General features: G+C 34.0%; 1 protein-coding gene across 4 annotated transcripts in view; it reads right to left on the reverse strand.

Moving 5' to 3' along the window:
• Nucleotides 1-18,913, reverse strand: part of LOC106090298 (ecdysone-induced protein 75B, isoforms C/D) — a 456,620-nt gene that overhangs the window by 426,967 nt on the left and 10,740 nt on the right. For 3 of the 4 annotated variants that reach the window (XM_059361198.1, XM_059361199.1, XM_059361195.1), the window contains exon 1: nucleotides 12,975-13,443. The exons of the other annotated variant lie outside the window; for it this stretch is intronic. The gene's annotated coding sequence lies outside the window, so the exon portion shown is untranslated. Of the gene's footprint in view, nucleotides 1-12,974; nucleotides 13,444-18,913 lie in introns of those variants that run through there. 4 annotated transcript variants of the gene reach the window in all.

Raw genomic sequence — 18,913 nt, forward strand, 5'->3', positions numbered from 1 at the left:
CTAAAGTAAGCTAACCTTGAAATATTTTACTGCCGCAAACACTTAAATACAAAGTGCGCTCATACACTTCGCGTACATTTGGCAATAGTACAAAATATCCATACACATCTGTACATACACTTCATATGTATATTTTCTGTTATTGGATATTTTATGGAAATAGAAACAGATTTTTTGGCAAATATAATTTTTTTGTACTTTCAACAATTCTGAAATTTTTTTGCTATTATTATGCCCCCACTGTTATTACACTGTTATTCTTATAATTAATCATGGATAAAATCAGAAATTGAACAATCCCCAGTGTGCGTGTGTGTGTGTGTGTGGTATGTGCCAACCTGTTCATGACATAATGCTTAGAATTCAGATCATAGCATATGAACAAAATTGATTCTTGGAATTGCGTATCATGCAAATAAAGTCGGTTAGACCAATAGCAGGTTAGTTTCGCTTATTACTAGGAATTCTAGGATTTTTTTTCTTGCAATAGAATCGATAGTCAGTTTTACAAAATATTTTGAAATAAATTTTACTGAATTGATTGATTAAGAAATTGGCTTTTGTAATCCCGAGAAGCTTGAGCAGCGATTTCCCAAAAAGTCTTCAGAGAAACCTGAAGACAAATCTTTTCATTTAAACATTTTCTAGAATTTTTTTTATAAATGTAGACTTCGACATATTATATTTTATCAAAAAATTAGTCAATTTAAAAAAATAAATTACCTATTTTTAACGAATAAATATTTTGATAAAGTTTTCTAAAATATTTTTATCTTCTTTCAAAAAGTTCTATTAAATTTAAATAAAATAAATGGGTGCTAAGTTCGACCGGGCCGAATCTTGCATACCCTCCACCTTTGATCGCATTTGTCGAATTCCTTCCCGGTATCTCGTTTTAGACAAGCAAAGGATAAAGGAAAAGATTTGCAATGCTAATTGAATGGAGTGTGGGAGACCACAGTAGAAGTCTATGTGTACAATTTCAGTGAAATCGAATAAGAATTGGCCCTTTTTATACCCACCACCGAAGGATGGGGGTATATTCATTTTGTCATTCCGTTTGCAACACATCGAAATATCCATTTCCAATCCTATAAAGTATATATATTCTTGATCAGGGTAAAAATCTAAGACGATCTAGACATGTCCGTCCGTCTGTCCGTCTGTCTGTTGAAATCACGTTATAGTCTTCAAAAATAGAGATATTGAGCTGAAACTTTGCACAGATTCCTTTTTTGTCCATAGGCAGGTTAAGTTCGAAGATGGGCTATATCGGACTATATCTTGATATAGCCCCCATATAGACCGATCCGCCGATTTAGGGTCTTGGGCCAATAAAAGCCACATTTATTATCCGATTGTGCTGAAATTTGGGAGAGCGAGTTGTGTTAGGCCCTTTGACATCCTTCGTCAATTTGGCTCAGATCCGTCCAAATTTGGATATAGCTGCTATATAGACCGATCCTCCAATTTAGGGTCTTAAGCCCATAAAAGCCAAAATTATTAACCGATTTTGCTGAAATTTGGGACAGTGAGTTTTGTTAGGCCCTTCGACATCCATCGTCAATTTGGCTTAGATCGGTCCAGACCGTATAGACCGATCCTCCAATTTAGGGTCTTAGGCCCATTAAAGCCACATTTATTTTCCGATTTTCTGAAATTTGGGACAGTGAGCTGTGTTAGATCCTTCGACATCCTTCGATCCGTCCAAATTTGGATATAGCTGCCATATAGACCGATCCTCCAATTTAGGGTCTTAAACCCATAAAAGCCAAAATTATTATCCGATTTTGCTGAAATTTGGGACAGTGAGTTGCGTTAGGCCCTTCGACATCCATCGTCAATTTGGCTCAGATCGGTCCCGATTTTGATATAGCTTCCATATAGACCGATCCTCCGATTTAGGGTCTTAGGCCCATAAAAGGCGCATTGATTGTCCGATGTCGCCGAAATTTGGGACAGTTAAGCCCCTTGACATACTTGTGCATTATGGCACAGATCGGTCCAGATTTGGATATAGCTGCCATATAGACCGATATCTAGGTTTTAGGTTTTGGGGCCATAAAAGACGCATTTATTGTCCGATGTCGCAGAAATTTGAGACAGTGAGTTTGGTTAGGCTCTTCGACGTCCTTCTTCAATTTTGCCCTGATCGGTCCAGATTTGAATATAGCTGCCATATAGACCGATATCTCGATTTAATGTTTTGGGCCCATAAAAGGAGCATTTATTGTCCGATGTTGCCGAAATTTAGGACAGAGAGTTAAGTTAAGCCCCCCACATATTTCTGCAATTTGATCTAGATCGATCAAGATTGGCATATAGCTGCCTTATAGACCGATATCTCGATTTAAAGTCTTGGCCCCAAAAAAGGCGCATTTATAATCCGATTTAACTGAAATTTGACACATTGACTTATGTTAGGCTTTTCGACATCCATATTGTATATGATTCAGATCAGTTTACTTTTAGATATAGCTGCTAAAAAGACCAATATTTTGTTATACACAATTGAACAATGACTTGTACTTATTAGTATTTGGTCCAAATCGGATCATATTTCGATATACATTGCTATGGGACATAAGGTATGCAATTTTCACCGAATTTTGACGAAGGGTGGTTTATATATATACCCGAGGTGGTGGGTATCCAAAGTTCGGCCCGGCCGAACTTAACGCCGCATTTGTCGAATTCTCTCCCGGTATCTCTTTTTAGACAAACAAAGGATAAAGGAAAAGAATTGAATTGAGTGTGGAAGACCACAGTAGAAGTCTATGTGTAAAATTTCAGCGAAATCGAATAAGAATTGGGCCTTTTTGGGACTCAAAAAGTAAAATAGGAAGATCGGTTTATAAGGGAGCTGTATCAGGCTGAAGACCGATTCAGACCATAATAAACACGTATGTTGATGGTCATGCGAGAATCCGTCGTACAAAGTTTCAGGCAAATCGGATAATAATTGCGATCTCTAGAGGCTCAGGAACTCAAGATGCCAGATCGGTTTATATGGCAGCTATATCAGGTTATGAACCGATTTGAACCATTCTTGGCACAGTTGTTGGACATCATAACAAAATACCACGTGCAAAAATTCGTTCCAATCGGATAAGAATTGCGCCCTCTAGAGGCTCAAGAAGTCAAGACCCAAGATTGGTTTATATGGCAGCTATATCAGGTTATGGACCGATTTAAACCATATTTGGCGCAGTTATTGGATATAACAACAAAATACTACGTACAAAATTTCAGTCAAATAAGAATTGCGCCCTCTAGAGGCTCAAGAAATCAAGACCCAAGATTGGTTTATATGGCAGGTATATCAGGTTATGGACCGATTTGAACCATACTTGGCACAGTTGTTGGATGTCACAACAAAATACTACGTACAAAATTTCAGTCAAATCGGATAAGAATTGCGCCCTATAGAGGCTCAAGAAGTCAAGATCCAAGATCAGTTTATGCGGCAGCTATACCAGGTTATGAATAACAAAACACCTCACGCAAAATTTCAGCCAAATCGGATAGGAATTGCGTCCCTCTAGTGGGTCAAGAAGTCAAGATCCAAGATCGGTTTATAAGGCATATATATCAAAACATGGACCAATGGATAAATGGGCAATTTACAATCCCAACCGACCTACAATTATAAGAACTATTTGTGCAAAATTTCAAGCGGATAGCTTAGACAGCTTAGTTAGAATGCTTTCGACAGACCGACGGACGGACCTAAAATATCATGACGATCAAGAATATATATACTTTATATGGGGTCTAAGATGAATATTTTGAGAAGTTACAAACAGAACGACGAAATTAGTATACCCCCATCCTATGGTGGAGGGTATAAAAAGAAAAACCCAAAAAAATTTCCATGAATTTTAGGTTTTTGCAGAAAAATTTCTATGAACTAAAACTTTTACGAAAATTCTAAAGGAATATAATTTTGGCCCGAATTTCTTCTATAAAATAAAAAATTTGCATTTTTTTTTTTAAATCATATATATATAAAAATTTTCAATTAATATTTAGTAAAAATTTACTAGAAAAAAATTTTTTTAACAGAACAAAATCAAAATTTTTTTAAATTTGAATTTTAAGAAAAAATAAGAGTAGAAAAATTATTTTCTTTCAAATTAAAATTTTGACAGAATTTTGCATAAAATTTTACCAAATTTTTAAGAGTAAAATTTTCGACATAAATACGCCTTTAGCAAAATTTTCTATAAAACTAGGATTTGAGAAAACTTGTCCATGAAATGAGAATTTACCATAATTTGCTACCATACTCGGTTCATTTCAAAGTTTCAGCTCAATATCTCTATTTTTCCATTTACAGAAAGCATAAGAATATGAACTTCAAATCCAACTTTTTGGAAAGGGCAAGAAAGGTAAATCTTGCCCTATACACCTGCAAGAGAGCCACTGACTAAAGTTGGGCGTTTAGAACGCGCGTCATGCATTGGGTATATATTGCAGTTGTCAGACCAATATGGTATATGGTGTTGTGGTCTGGTAGACGGCGCTTCAAATGTCCACCTACTGTTCAATAAACAACCGGATTCAATGGATGGCTTGTTGGTGCATCACAGCCGCACTGAAGACGACACCATCTGATGCACTGAATTTAATGCTACATCTAATGCATCTGAACATTGTGGCTAGACAAATAGCTGCGAATACTGCCGTGCGGCTAAGGAAGCTTTCTGTTTGGTCATGTGGCGGCTACGGAAACTGTGTTATCCTTGATGTCCGATGTTCCAGGCTTGTGGCTGTGTGGCTTACACCATATCTGAGCCGCTCTTTGATAAAAAGTACTGTACCACTATTCCTGATAGAACCGATTGGAACCACGATATCCCTGGTAATAGAAGTTACAAAGGATGTTTCCAAACTAGACGGCCAGGTGGGCTTTGGGGTGTACTCTAAAGATCTAGAACCGGTCATTTAAATAAATAAATATCTTCACAGACAGCCAGGCAGCAATTAAATCCCGTCTCTGTCATTGTGTCCATCATGACATGTCACCGTCTTATCGGAAAACATGTTAACAGACTGAAGGTTGCCAGTAACGACATTTGCAGAAGCTATGAGGACATCGAAGAAGAGACTTTCGAATTGGACTATATTTCTATATATAGATGCCATAAAGACAGATCGATTAAGGGTCTGAGACCCATAAAAGCTGAAATTTCAAATCGTGACTTATTGTAAGCCTCCCGACATCAGGTCCAAGTATGATTCAGATCGGGCTATATGTAGATATATCTGCCATATAGACCGATCTGCCGATTTAGGGTCTGAGACCCGTCGAAGCTACATCTATCACCCGATTTCGCTGAAATTGGAAACAGGGAGTTTTTGCAAGCTTCCCGACATCTGACCTAAATATGGTTCAGATCGGACGATATTTAGATAAAGCTGCCATATAGTCCGATCTGCGGATTTAGGGTCTCAAAGCCGGAAAAGTTGCATTTATTGCACGCTTTTGATGAAATTTGAAACATTGCGCTGTTTTAAGTTTTCCGACGTCCGATCCAAATATGGCTCACATTGGACTATATTCAGATATAGCTGCCACATAAACCGATTTGCCGATTAAGGGTCTGAAGCTCATAAAAGCTATATTTATTACCCGATTTCACTGAGATTGAAAAAAAATATCTGTTTTAAGCTTCCCGACATATGTCGATAAAAAGCGGATTTTTTGCCTATTTTCGCTGCAACTGTGACGTGTATAAGAGTTCTCGGGGCCTGAATCAAATATGATCCAGACCATCCTCTATTTATATATAACAATGTATTGGGTTGCCCAAAAAGTAATTGCGGGTTTTTTAAAAGAAAGTAAATGCATTTTTAATAAAAGTTAGAATGAACTTTGATCAAATATACTTTTTTACACTTTTTTTCTAAAGCAAGCTAAAAGTAACAGCTGATAACTGACAGAAGAAAGAATGCAATTACAGAGTCACAAGCTGTGAAAAAATTTGTCAACGCCGACTATATGAAAATCCGCAATTACTTTTTGGGCAACCCAATATATGGTAGTGGAGTTATAATAAAATTGGATGATTTATATATCCTCGGTGGTGGGTATCCAAAGATCGGTCGGGCCGAACTTAACACACTTTCACTTGTGGAATACTGTAGCGCGATTCAACAGACAGATGAAGGGACATGGCTAGATCGTCCTAGGTTTTTACGAAGATCGTGAATAAACATATGTAATTTATAGCCTCGTCCTTCGGAGGTGGGTAAAAAAATAAAATTCTTACAATTTTTTTAAAAATTAATGTAAGCAACATTTCTTCTATTAAATTAAAATTGTGGCAAACTTTTCTGTAAAATTAAAATTCTCTGTGAAATTTAAAATTTTTGAAAAGGAAAAATATTGCCAGGTTGTCTATACAGGAAGAGAAGTGCCTTCCAGATCGAAACCGTGATTCTCCCGGGATATTCGTTCGGCTATTCAAGAGAGGAATATGTCGCATCGCAGGTGGACACGTTTCAGGACGCCTGAGTTACATGATGCCTTTCGCTCAGCAAGAGACTACGTCAATAAGTTGATTAAAATAGCCAAAAAAGACTACTACAAGACGCTTTACTTCTGCAATAGGCTCCAAGAGAACTTAGAAGGTTATTCGAGACATAGGAATTGGGAAAGATACTTATAGATGTTCAACAAACTTGGACATCAATGGGCTTAATGATGCCTTTGTTAATGTCCCACAGATCACAGTTGATCCCAATTTCTATGGCTTCAATATCTCCCCCTCTCTCGATGACGACTCTGGTTTTGGCTTCAGCTGTATTGAACCCGCCAATGTCCTTGAGTGTGTTGCGGCTGTAAAGTCTAACGCTGTCGGATCTGATGGCATTGATCCTAGATTTGTATGACTCTTGCTACTCCTTATGTTTTCAATAGGATTTTGACCATGAGCTATTTTTTATTAACGTGGAAGCATGCCAAGGTCATCCCACTGCCTATGAATTCCAAGGAATATAGACCAATTACGGTTCTTTGTTACTTGCCAAAGGTCTCTGAGAAATTGCTGCATTTGCAAATGTCGTCATTTGTCAACGATAACTCTTTGTTATATGTGAGACAGTCCGGGTTTCGACCTAACCACAGCTGCGTAACTGCCTTGGCAGAGGTCACTGAGAGGATCAGGGTCAATTTGGAGAATTACAAGATAAATTTCCTTGTTCTTCTTGACCATTCTAAGGCATTTTGTTGTACCTGTCACACCGCACTCAGTCCAACAGTTATAAGTCTTCTCTATCGTCGCCTCTGCTGGTTTTAAAAGGTGTTCCTCAGGGATCAATTCTGGGTCCTCCTGGGTCTTTTCATTGTACAGTAACGACTTGACGAGTCAATTGTCTTATAGTGAGGCACATATGTATGCTGACGATGTACAGATATATATCGGCAGTCCGAGGGATGAGATTGCTGAAAACATACGTCTGCTTATTCATGATCTCTCAAGAGTCAGCATGTGGGCGAAAGCCAATGGCCTGTGTCTCAACCCTGTAAAGTCCAAGTGTGTTGTTATCAGAAACAGGCTGTCTCGTTTTCCATGTGATGTCGGTGTATTCATTAACGACGGGGATTAACTTGGGGATGATTATTAATAGCATTCTGACTTGGAGTAATCATATCGACTCTGTTGTTGGTCAGGGATATTCAAAATTACGTGCTCTCTGGGTTCGGTTACTCCGCTGCGGGTTAGGTCTCTCTTGGCAAAGACATTTCTTGTTCCTGGCATTCTCTACGGCTGTGAGTTGTTTGCTAATTGCGACTCGGTAAGTAGACGCAAGTTAAACACCTTTTTTAATAGCGTTACTCGTTATGTATTTGGCTTGAGACGGCGCGACTCCATCTCTGAATACTCTTTATCCCTGTATGACGTCTCCTTACAGCACTTGTTGTACTTGAGGTCGCTTGCTTTCCTGCACAAACTGATCTACACGCAGGCATCACAATATCTGTAAGGATTCATTGATTTCGCCAGATCTATTAGAGGTAAAAAAATCATTCCCAAAAATCATCGGAGGCTCGCTGTACGTCTCTGGAACTCACTTCCTAACGATCTGCAATTACTCAGTAACTCGGCAACATTTAAAACCAGACTTTGGTAACATTTTACTGCATTACGCTGATGAATGGTAAGGCTTATTTATTTATTTATTTTATTTTTATATATTTACAATAATTTCTTTTTTTCGGACCAACTAAGTCCATTAATTCCTGATCAATTAATTAATTCATTTTGTTCACTTTATATATATATATATATATATATATATATATATATACATATATATATATATATATATACATATATATATATATATATACATATATAACAAATATATATATATATACATATATATATATATATATATATATGAGTGTATGTTTGTAAATAAATGTAATAAATAAATTACAAATTACAAAATTACTGTTTTGGTAAATTTTTCTTCAAAAATTCTAATTAATGACAACATTTCCTTTAAAAAGAAAATGCTGGAATATTTTTCTGCACGAAATGCAAGCTAAATTTTCTATTAAAACCAAAATTTTGATATTATATTTCATAAAATCAAATAACATTTTCTAAAAATAAATAAAACTTCCTATAAAATAAAAATTTTTGTGATTTTTTTAATACAATTATGGAAAAACTTTCTTTAGAATTTTAATTTTGGTAAATTTTTTTTAAAAATTCAATTTTGCCAACAATTTCTTTGGGCTGAAATACGAAAATTGTATCCTGTCCTGATAAAACTTGTTTATACTTGGTGTATTTTGTGCCCCAATTTTCTCCAAATTCATAACTAAAATACTTTCAGTGTAGTTTTTATTTGTATAACCACTTCAAGAGCACAACAAGAACTCCCTTGCGACATTATATTAATTTGCATTTTTGCTATAAATATACTAAAATTGCCAAACAAATTATTTTTAAAAACACTACGAGTGGAGGAGGGTTATCAAATGAATTAAAATCTTGATAGGCTTGAAGGCTAAAAATAGCCACATTTTATAGCTGCTACTGTGCAAAAAATAACAACAAGCCAACACGGAAAACCTATAGCAACTAATGCCATTGAGAGTTCTCTCGCTAATTTGGGTATAGTGATTAAAACTACAATAAGAGAGAGACCAAAGGAGACTCAGCGCCCCTTATTCCTCCCACCCACACTTTGACACTAATGCTTATGTCATTTTCAAAAGAAAGAAAACAAAATTTAATTGTAATTCAAATCATAATTAATTGACATTTAAACGCACTTCCGTTTTGCCATGAAACAACTCTCAGGAGGTAGGTGGGTAGAATGGCATACGAGGTGAGCTATCACATAACGGTACATTAGAATACAACACACACACAAACTTCTAAGTCGAACAACAAAATTCATATTGAAGGAGGCCAGCAGCCAGCCTGCTGCTAGCGGGTTTTCACATTATCACACCTGTGAAATTGAAATGTTAACGAATCATGAAGCATAACAATAACAAAAACACCATGTAAACTTGTAAGAGGCGAATGATAGATGGAAGAGGAATACAACAAAAATAAACGCCAACGAAATTTATACAACAACAAAAACCATCAACGAGACTTCGACGTCTACTGTAACGTTGGCGACGACGACAAACTATCAACGAAATATATTAGCAAACAACAACAACTGTTAAACTACAATAGCCGACTTTGACATTGGCAGTGACAGTGAATGACGACAATGGGGAAAATCACGACATGAACACAACCAAGCATACTAGTGCATATACACACTCACACTCACTTGAAATTGAATTCAATGAGAAAATAACCCTCCAAACATTTTCTATCGTGCGAGTCACTAAATCTGCACTCAAGGAAGTTGAAAACAATCTTAGGCGATATCATTTTTTACTCTAATTAGTGTCTCGGTACGGGAGAAAACGTGCCACTTGGCGATATATACCCATGAGTGACTAAATAGGCACTAAAAAAAGTGTAAAATTCGATTACCAACGTCATTTATAAAAATAAATTTTTATTTGCCAAATGTTTTTTTTTACCTTTTAGAGTGAGGCTTATTTTTATTTCTCTTTCAAATTTATTTCTTTTCCAAATCAGGATTAATAATCGAAGATTTTATTTGCAATGATTTTCCCTGACTGGGATTTGAACAGCCAACCTTACGATTGTGAGGCGTATGCTATCCCTCTGTGCTACCGGCCTTTCTTCATTACAGAAGGCTAAGTTAACATACATTCTCTTGTTTGGGATTTTTTGAGTTAGCGTCCAAAACAACAACAAAAAATCTATTTTTAAATTTGCAGCAATAACAGTTGATTATGAGAAACTAATTAGCGAAACATGAATGATAGAATTCCGACACTAATGTATTTTGTTGTTGTAAACCTTGAAATCTCTACAAACTATCATCCAAAAGGACCTAAAAAGTGACTATTCTGGGAGGGAGTGAGAAAGTCACTTCCAAATGTTTGGAGGGAAGTAGAGCGAGGAACATTTAACATTAACATTTAACAGAGAGAGAGAGAGAGAGAGACAGAGGAAGAGTAAGAACTCAGATCTGATAATAAAAGGCCTCCCTATCTTAACTTTGAGGAGAATATCGATTTGTGTAGTAAATATGTCTGCTTGAAATGACTATCTGTTTGTCAGATGCCAAAAAGTGTGCGCTCTATGTAGGGAAAAGAAGGCATTTTTATACACATACAATTTTTAGAAAATTTTTTACCGAAATTAACAGCCCCATTTACAAAACTTAATTTAAAGGAAGCTCTCTAATAAACCAATTTGAAATTTTTACCTAAAATAATGTTTAAATCAGAAATTTTTGTACAAAATAAAGTTTGAAAAATTTTTTGTATGGAAACAAAATTCTATAGAAATTTTCTGTACAAATAATATTTTAACAAAATTTTCTAAGGACATAAAACTTTAACGAAATTTTCTAGAGAAATAAAATTTTGACAAGTTTTTTCTTTAGAAATTAAATTTTGACAAAATTTCTTATAGAGATAAAATTTTAAGTTTTCAGCTGGAAACAAGTGACAAAGTTTATTAAGGAAAAAAATTGTCAACATAGTGCAACATTTTACAAAAAATGATTTGTTTCGCCTGTCACAAATTTTTGTAAAACAAAAATTAACAAAATTTTATATAAAAAAATTTTGAACACCTTTCAGTCTATAAAAAAAATTGTGACCGTCTTATATAGAAATCAATCTGTCTGTTTATTTCTTTGATTGCGATCGTCTTATATAGAAATCAATCTGTCTGTTTATTTCTTTGATTGTTTGTATGATCAGTGTAGACTAAACAAGTAAAAGCGTGCTAAGTTCGGCCGGGCCGAATCTTATATACCCTTCACCATGGATCGTATTTGTCCAGTTCTTTTCTCGGCATCTCTTCTTAAGCAAAAAATATATAAGATTTGCTATGCTATTAGAGCGATATCAAGATATGGTCCAGTTTGGACCACAATTAAATTATATGTTGGAGGCCTGTGTAAAATGTCGATTTGAACCATACTTGGCACAGTTGTTGGATATCATAGCACAACACGTCGTGCAAAATTTCATTCCAATCGGATAAGAATTGCGCACTCTAGAGGCGCAAACAGGACTTATTTACCAACCTAGGAAATATAGAACTCAAATAAAAGGTAGAAGAGAGTGAAAGAAGACGCAGCGGACCAGGCCTGATTTAGAATTTTTTTAAAAAAACACAACTCTGAAAAAACGTGGAAAGTTTTACTACTGTCTCAAGTTTCAGCAAAATCGGATAATAAATGTTGCTTCAATGGGCCTACGACCTTAAATCGGCGGATCGGTCTAAAAGGGGCTATTTCAAGATATAATCCGATATAACCCATTTTCGAACTTAACCTGCCTATGGACAAAAAAAGAATCTGTGCAAAGTTTCAGCTCAATGTCTCGATTTTTTAAGACTCTAGCGTGATTTCAGCAGACAGACATGGCTAGATCGTGTTCGATTTTTACGACGATCAAGAATATATATACTTTATACGGTAGGAAATGGATACTTTAATCTGTTGCAAACGGAATGACAAAATGAATATGCCCCCATCCTTCGGTGGTGGGTATAAAAATTTTACACCATTTGCCATAATAATAAAATTTAGAAAATTTTGTGTAAAAATAACTTTTAACACAATTTTCTATAAATAAGATATGACAACTTGAAAAAATGTTTAAGACTTTTCATTTTCACAAAATTTTTTTTATTATATTTTTATTTTATTTTATTTCTTTATATTAATTCATTTTATTTTATTTTAATATATTCCATTTTATTTTAAGTAGTTAAGTTTTTAATTAATATAAAATGTTAATAAAGTTTTTCTCATGTGCCATTTATTAAAATTTTCCATTTTACCTATTTGTTTTGCAAATTTACGTCATTATCCTCGACGTGTAGTGTGCTTAGAATTCATCGTTTTACTCTGCCTCTGTTATCATTTACATTGCCATACATATTTAATATTTGTTGACATTTGATAACAGGAACTGTAAATGGTGTCCGTGAAAACTTCTCATGTTATTTCTTGTTTTTTTTTTTTTTTTGTTTGTTGGCTTGCATTTTGGGGGGCGTGGGGAAACATCAAGGAAGGCCAATGTCTAGCGAAACATCGTTTTTTTAGTTTTATTCCGCCCAAGAGAGCTTTACAGAGCAAGAGCAATGGCACATTGAAGCAAGAGAGGGAGAGCCTTGATTTAACATTGTGCATTAACCAAGGACAAGGACACATACACACACGCACACCAGCTCAGTTTTATAATTGAATGATGATATTCAACTAAATCATATATGACAAACAATTTTCCTTCCGTTTAAGTTTTAATGGGATACTTCCATATGCAAAATAATTTGTTTTTTCTTTGCTGATATACACCATTTAGGTAAATCACCACACTTTTTTGAACCCACCTTTGCAATAGGCTTGAAGATTATTTTCAATTTTGATTTCACTTGCAGGCAGCTTTTTATTGGTATATACCTTTTCTAAACTTATTTTGTTTGGTAAAAATGTATGCTTTTCTTTTCCATTTTGTTTTCCTCTTCTTCTTCTTCTTCTTTACATTCTACAACACTTGTTTTACACTTTTCGGGTTTTTTCGCCTTTGCATACACTTTTCACTTGCAGTGTAGTAGTTAGCAGCACTTTCGGGTTGTTGCCTTTTTTCTTTTACTATTTTTTTTGCTTCCTTTTTTTCTACATCCGAGAATATTTGTTTTGTTTTTGTTATTCGTTTTCTTGGGGTTTGTTGTTATGATTATAGAAAAACAGTAACAGTAGCAGCAGTGGTGGTAGGTAGCACTAGTCGTCAGTACTACACTACACAATCGACGTTAAATCGGGCAACGCGTCTATAAACCGTATCATTTGAGGTACTTTCTCTAACTGAAATTCGCTTTTATTTGCAATACATTATGCACTCCCCAAAATTGAGAACATCGATGGCCGCACTACCAGCAACATATACCAAAAGCTCTGTAAGATCCCCTACCCCAAGAACCCCCCATTTGTGCAAAGTAAGAATGAAATCAACGACTCTCTTTAGAATCATTTGCTACATGTTCTTTTGCCTAATGCTCATGTTTGGGGCTTATGGTACTACCACTCTCACTATCGTCTATGAGAATTTGTGTGAGCGCATGGCAACTGAAAGTGAAACTGCCTAACAGTTGTGTGTTATTTAACAGAGCTTGAATTCTCTTTTTGTGCTAACAATTGTTTTGACTCTCACTGCTTGAGTTTATATAGGCTGGAGGAGTGCAGGCGGCTGCATGCATGTGTGTACGTAACCTTGCAAACATTTTTCAATTCGATTTATTGAGGCTTTATGCACGTTAGTGGAAAAATGGTAGAATGTTAAGTTGGGTAAAAAACATAAAAATAATTAAAATATTAAAAAAAAATTATCTTTAATATATCGTTAAAGTGTATACCAACATTTGTGTACAGATCTAAACTGTTAAGGGAATTTCCTATAGAAACAAAATTTTGTATAGAAAATTTTTTTTTAATATTTTTATAGAAATAAAATTATTGAGATTCCATTACAGGATATTGTCCGGCTTTAGACCATTGTTTAATGCTTTCAAAGAATAGCATAGCGAAAAACATTTAAAAGTCAGTAAAAGTGTGTTGTTGCTAGAAGAATTTGGGTGGTTTCCCGTATCGCGATTTCATTTTGGACCAAGAAAAATCAACAGCGGGAGATGTCAAATGGATCATGGTGCTTTGCAACCATTCAAACTAGAGTATGTTGTAAAACACCCTTCTGAATTGGAACAGGGCTCTTTAGGACGACTTGATTCATCATTTCCCGCTAATGATTTTTCTTGGTCGAAAATGAAATCGCGATACGGGAAACCAGTTCAATGCTTTTAGCAACACCACACTTCTGCTGACTTTTAAATGTTTTTTGCTATGCTATTCTTTTAATAGAATATCCTGCAATGGAATCTCAATAAGATTTGAAGACCTAAAAAAGAAAAGCGAAAACAGACGAAACATTATTATGACAAAATTGTATATAAAAATAAAATTATGACAAAATTTTGAATAGAAATAAAATTGTTAAAAAATTTTCAGAAAAATTTTACAAAAGAAATATTTTCTTTGGAAATAAAATGGATACAAATTCTCTATAGAAAACAAAGTTTTACAAAAGTTTCTATAAAAATAAAATTTAACACAATTTTCTTTAAAAAAAAATTCAAAGCTGAGTTTTGTCAAAATTTTTTATGAAATTTAATTCAGAATTAACAAAAAACAAGTTTTTATGGAATAGAAATTTCTAAAAAAACAATATTTCTATATATTGGGTTGCTCAAAAAGTAATTGCGGAATTTTTAAAAGAAAGTAAATGCATTTTTAATAAAACTTAGAATGAACTTTAATCAAATATACTTTTTTTACACTTTTTCTCTAAAGCAAGCTAAAAGTAACAGCTGATAACTGACAGAAGAAAGAATGCAACTACAGAGTCACAAGCTGTGAAAAAATTTGTCAACGCCGACTATATGAAAAATCCGCAATTACTTTTTGGGCAACCCAATAGATACAAATGAGACGTTGGAGCATTTCCTCTGTCATTGTCCGGCTTTCTCGGCTAACAGACATTGGTACTTAGGTGGGGACACAATACCAGACATGAACTTACTTCGGAGCGTTGTATGGAAAACAATCAAGGATTTTGTCAATAACACGGAATTCATGACTTAGATTTTCTTTTTCGAGCTTAGTTTTTAAGTATTTAGAGCGCACAACAAGCCGACTACTGGCTAAGATGTATGTCCATTATGCCATGGGGCGGATTAATATCCTCACCCTCATTATAGCATTTCCATATCTAACCTAACCATATACAAATAAAATTTGTACTCAATTTTCAATAAAATATCTTTTGGCAAAGTATCTTATAAAACGATTTTGGCAAAATTTTCGTTATAAAATTTATGAAAAAAACTAAAAGTTTTTCAATAAATTATTTTTCATAGAAATTAAATTTTGAAAAAATTTTCTTTAGAAATAAAATTTTGACAAAATTTTCTATAGAAATGAAATTTTGAAAAAATTTTGTATAGAAATAAAATTTTGGCAAAATTTTGTATAGAAATAAAATTTTGGCAAAATTTTGTATAGAAATAAAATTTTGGCAAAATTTTGTATAGAAATAAAATTTTGGCAAAACTCTCTGTAGAAATAAATCTTAACCAAATCTTTTATAGAAATAAAGTTTTTTCAAAACTAATAGAAATGAAAAAAATTTGTTGAAAAAATATTCAAAAATGTTTGTATAAATATTATACTAAAATAAAATTATGACAAAATTTTGAAATTTTTCAAAGGGTTTGCTTCGACCACTGCACTTCTGCTTACTACCATCGAACTGCCGCTTACTAAATAGTGAGTAGATGGAAGCATGTAATCTTTTGGAGGCATCGCAGTCTGATGAGCCCCAGGCAAGGCCGATATCGCGATCATTGCAGCCAGCTCCTTGATACATTGAACACAAACCAAATGCTGAGATCCTTTAAAATGCTTTTGTTGATAAGTTTTGAAATAGTAGCAAGAATTAGAAACACGTTGGTCTAAGCTTTAAACAAAATTTCCTATTGGAATGAAGTTTAAAAAAAAAAAATTCTGGAGAAAGACAATTTTTAAAAATTTTCTGTAAATTTTATTTAGAAATAAAGTGATGACCAAACTGTTAATAGAAAATTTTCATTTTAATAGCAATAAAATTTTAACAATTTTGATATCATCTTCTATAGAAACAAAGTTTTGAAAAAAATTTCTGTACAAATAAAGTTTTGAAAAATTTTTCGATAAAAAAAAAGATTGACAAAATTTTTTATGAAATTTAAATGTTTACAAAATTTTTTATAGAAAAAAAATTTTGACCAAATATTTTATAGAAAAAAAGTTGTAAAAATTTCCTATAGAATTTAAATTTTGCAAAATTCTAGACAGACTTTTTTTTTAAATATATACATATCGATGGCTTAATATAAAACAGGCCTTACTCGATTTCTTTTGAAATAATTTAAAAAATTTATATAAGATTTTCTTATCTCAAAATTTTTCATAAAAACTTAATTTGAACGAAGTTTTGGTTTGTTTAAATTTTAAGACTCTTTCTACAAAAAATATTTGAAAAATTGTAAATGGGAAGCAAATTTAACCAAATCGGACAAAAATTGTGGCTGCCTTGGGCTAAAGAAGTCAAATCGGGGATCGGTTTATTTGGAGCTACATCCAACTCTGAGCCGATATAGCCCATTTGCAATTAGCAACGACCTATATCAATATTGAGCATCTGTGCAAAATTTCAAGCTGCTAGGTTTCCCGTTCGATCGCTATTGTGATTTCGACAGATGAATGGACGGACATGACTGGATCGACTTAGAATGTCGAGACGATCCAGAATATATATACTTTATGAGGTCTAAAATCAATATTTCGAGGTGTTACAAACGGAAGACTAGATTAGTAAACCCCCATCCTATGCTGGGTGGTATAAAAAAATTTTCAGCGGACATAATTTTTGATAAAATAATTTTTTACCAAAATTTTTTTATATCCAGTCATTCCGTTTGTAACACTTCGAAATATTGATCTAAGACCATATATTATATATATTCTTGATCGTCTCGACATTCTGAGTCGATATAGCCATGTCCGCTCGTCCGTCAGTCGAGATCACGATAGCGGTGGAAAGCGTAAAGCTAGCAGCTTGAAATTTTGCACAGATACTTACTTTTTATGTAGGTCGTTGGGGATTGCAAATGGGACACATCGGTTCAGATTTGATAGCTCCCATATAAACCGATCTCCCGAATTTATTTCTTGAGCCCGTGGAAGCCACAATATTTTTCCGATTTGGCTAAAATTTTGCAAATAGTGTTCTGTTATGAATGGTAATAAGTGTGCAAAGTACGGTCTAAATCGATCTATAAGCTGATATAGCTCCCATATAAACCGATCTGCCGATTTGACTTTTTGTAAGGTCCAAATCAGTCTATAACCTCATATTGCTCTTATATAAATCTATTTCTCGATTACCCTTGTTCGGTTCTTGGAAGCTTTAATTTTTGCTCGTTTGACAGAAGTTTGGTGTGTAGTTAAATATTATGTCCTTTAACTAAATTTAGTTTGTACAAATTTTTAGTAAAATCCATGGTGGTGGGTTCCCAAGATTCCGCCAGGCCAAACTTAGGACGCTTTTACTTGTTATATTAATAAATCTTGTATAAAAATGTTGGAATCAAAAGTTTTTACAACAATTTTTTAATTAACTTTTAATTTATAATTTTATTATTTTCTTTCATATCCATAGCCTCCCTCCTAAATATTGCATGTGTGACTTCAATCATTTCCCACTCATATAAAAGTGAATAATATTTCGCTCATGGTAAGGTCTCGTGGGTTTTGTAAACGCAATGAAACGAATAGAACATGATTTCAAATACTTGCACAACAAATTATTAACATCACACTCAGTGCACGCTACACCCAATCTCACTAACACCAGTGGTTTGAATGTGTGTAACATATATTGTAAAAATAAAACGGAAGTGCACTGTAAAACCATGAAGGCTGATAATGAGAATAGAACAGAGTTAGAAGAGTAGCAATCGAATAATAAAAGAGAAATTAAATTATTTACGTTAAATCACAAACAAGAGTTTAACACAACATATGAGAGTCTCGATGTGTGTGTGTGAGGGTACATGTTCAAAGATGAAGTGGGTTTTTTGTTTGTTTTTGCATTAGGCCTAACCTACTGGCTGTTATGCTCATTTACTTTCTTGTTTTTGCTCTCTCTCCCTCTCTCTCACTCTCTTCATCTCCCATGTCTTTTTTGTTATTTCCTTTCTTTTATTTTTAGGTTTTGATATATGGGCATATGGTATTTGTGTGTGCTTGGGGTAGGCTCTTATTTCTCCTATGTTTTTGTTGTGTTGTTGTTTTTGTTTTTAGCGATGGGTGTGCGTGCGTATGAGTGTCATCTTCTTATTTTATGACTGTGGAAAAGTAAAATGTTTTGTTTTTCTTTATTCACACACCACCACCACCACTCTGAGTTATATGTTGAGGCAGGTTGGGGTTTTCTGGTATTAAAATTAGTTGAAATACTATGAAGGAAGTGGATGGATAGGCCCCCAAGGGATTTGTTATTTAAATGACATTAAACAGATAATGATTTAATTAAGATTTGTGAGGCATAATAAAAATTCAGCTGTAAACTCAGATAAAATTCAAAATTTTCCAATAACTAACACTGATCGAGAATTTTTTGTTTTTATATTACAGGCAACAAAAAATACTGATGAACATTGTCTATTGACAAAAA

Source organism: Stomoxys calcitrans, chromosome 1, assembly GCF_963082655.1.
Source record: "Stomoxys calcitrans chromosome 1, idStoCalc2.1, whole genome shotgun sequence".
In the NCBI taxonomy this organism is placed as follows: Eukaryota; Metazoa; Arthropoda; class Insecta; order Diptera; family Muscidae; genus Stomoxys; species Stomoxys calcitrans.